At 40.2% G+C, this 2,500-nt stretch overlaps 1 protein-coding gene and 1 long non-coding RNA gene across 2 annotated transcripts in view; both read left to right on the top strand.

Annotated features, from left to right (window-relative positions):
* LOC113811812 (uncharacterized) overlaps positions 1-2,500 on the top strand; it is a 301,655-nt gene that overhangs the window by 216,133 nt on the left and 83,022 nt on the right. The window lies entirely within an intron of this gene.
* Positions 1-2,500, top strand: part of LOC138863212 (uncharacterized) — a 104,015-nt gene that overhangs the window by 61,797 nt on the left and 39,718 nt on the right. Inside the window, exon 3 of the long non-coding RNA XR_011398850.1 lies at positions 1,993-2,048. This is a non-coding gene — a long non-coding RNA (uncharacterized lncRNA). The remainder of the gene's footprint in view (positions 1-1,992; positions 2,049-2,500) is intronic.

Below are 2,500 nucleotides of genomic sequence, written 5' to 3'. Positions count from 1 at the left end.
AGAAGGATGTGAGGATCAGGAAGGAAGGAGAAGAGAGAAAGGAGGTTTAAACTAAAAGGATTTAGGGATCTCGTGTATGTCAAAAAAAAAAAAAAAAAAAAAAAAATCAAAGTAGGTCTCATATTCATGCTCGTAGATGACCATGCCTACTATGCCCGAAAATGACGCTTAGGGTAGCCTTTCTGCCCCGACTTTGACCCCAACATACTGACGTCAGCATACCAGTCCTTACTCGCAGCTGGGATGAGAGAAGCGACCCAGAACTAGCGATCACAAAACCAATACTCAACCACTGAGCTTTGCTACCTCTGTCAGGGTAAGGGTGTAAGGTAAGGGAGATCGGGGAAAGGTGTAAGATAAAAGGACTGAGAAAAGGGGAGCGGGAGTAAGAGGGAGAAATGATATAAGAATGATGTAATGAAGAGGGAAAAATAATATAAGAATAATGTAATGGAGTAAGAGGGAAAAATGATATAAGAATGATGTGATGGAGTGAGAGGGAAAAATGATATGAAAATGTTGCGATTCTCTTAGTTACTCCTTTATTCATTTATCCCTTGTTCTGTCATTCTGCCTGGGAACACACGGAGCACACGGGCTTCTGGAGAACCATCGAGAAACATTATTCTGGTCCTTTTCTTCGACCTTTTTCGACCTTTGATTCCATTCCCTCGACCGAGCGACCCTTTCCCTTCCACGGCCGATTACAGATTTGCTTTCCACAACGATTTCCCTCTTCCGAAGACGCAAAATCCACCACAGATTTGGCACACGAAGTCAAAAATATCCGAAGCTTATCCCAACATCGCGGGTAAAAGGACACACCAAGAGAGACCCGACATACACATAAAAGGAACCGACTGATCTCAGAAGACATCAAGGAAAGTCGCCCACAATGCCACCATTCCCCTTTGGACTTTATACAAGGTTGATGTCATCTGAAGAGGAGTAAACATTTGTCGGACACGCAACGCTGGTTCCGAGATGCATTCGCGTATGGGGATTTATTGGGGCGTAATTGCGCGTGTGCAGCTAAACGAGAAGTGGCTGTTCAGCTATGCAGGGCGATTCTGCCGTGGGAATTGCAATGTGATACACACACACACACACTCACTCACACACACACTCACACACATACACGCACACACACACACGCACACACACACACACACACACACACACACACACACACACACACACACACACACACACACACACACACACACACACACACACATATATATATATATATATATATATATATATATATATATATATATATATATATAGTGTACACACACATGTATATATATATTTATATATATACACATATATATCTACATCTGTATCTATCGATCTATCTATCTGTCTGTCTATCCATATATATGTGTGTGTGTGTGTATGTTCGTGTGTGTGCATATACATATATTTATGTCTAATACTTTTAGTATCTAGAATAGATTTATTCCTGTACCATAGAACCAGGTCATTTGAATGACTTTGATGTTAGAGAGATGTATCATAATGATTTTATACAATAGAGTAAGATAGTAAATAATCTTATAAAAATGGTACACAGGTGCTTTCTAGAATTACACTGTGAATTGATATTAGTTAGTGACACATGAAATCAAATATCTGCTTAAATAAAGGTGCAACTTTAGTGTTGTGCCATATACCAATATTCTTTTTCTGTAGCACCAACACCCTGGAGCAGTGTATGCAACAACTACGGGTTAAATATATGGCAGTAGCTCATAGTCTCTAATAGCTATTTACATTTTAGTGCAGTGACACACATAGCACTGAGTAGCAGTAACATTATTTTCGCCCAGGAGTAGTACAATGGCGAAGAAATGTCACAAAACCATAGTACATCTTAGCCCACATGTAGTACAGTGGCGCACAGGTGTAGCAGCTATACCTCCGCCCAAGAGTAATACAGTGGTGCACAGGTGTAGACTAGTGTAGTACAGGTGATGTTATCCACAGGTATGGTGCACACAGGACAGCGTGGCCGACCGGCCGGACAAGCCATCGTCACAGAGGTTAGTCTCATCTGTGGAAAAAAAGTGTCTTGATGTTTTCTTCTTCAGGTTCTCATTCTTTTACTTATTTTTCTTTTTGCCTTTTGTACTTAGCACCCCAAGTGTATTATGTTCCACTTTGTAAAGAATGCCTGTCAGAAAAAAACACAGCAAATATTGGATGTCACTCAAGAACCTTATGAATATTATAAAGCCTGAACGGTACTGTCCATGTGTATATTGCAATCACAAGCATTTGGATACATTTACTTTTATCATTTGCATGTACTGAATAGATCTCTATATACATGTTCTTGATATGACAGCTTGTGTGATTCTCGCCACTGTTCTCTCTTCCTTATATTCAGATCAATTATTGGAGATGTTTCGCTGCTGTTCTCTCTTCCTTATAACCAGATCAATTATTGGAGATGGATAGGTTTGCAATTTCAACCAAACATCCCTCCCCCACG

Source organism: Penaeus vannamei, chromosome 11, assembly GCF_042767895.1.
Source record: "Penaeus vannamei isolate JL-2024 chromosome 11, ASM4276789v1, whole genome shotgun sequence".
NCBI classification, from domain to species: domain Eukaryota; kingdom Metazoa; phylum Arthropoda; class Malacostraca; order Decapoda; family Penaeidae; genus Penaeus; species Penaeus vannamei.
The sequence above is the reverse complement of the archived record's forward strand: the minus strand, read 5'-3'. Positions and strand labels throughout refer to the sequence as shown.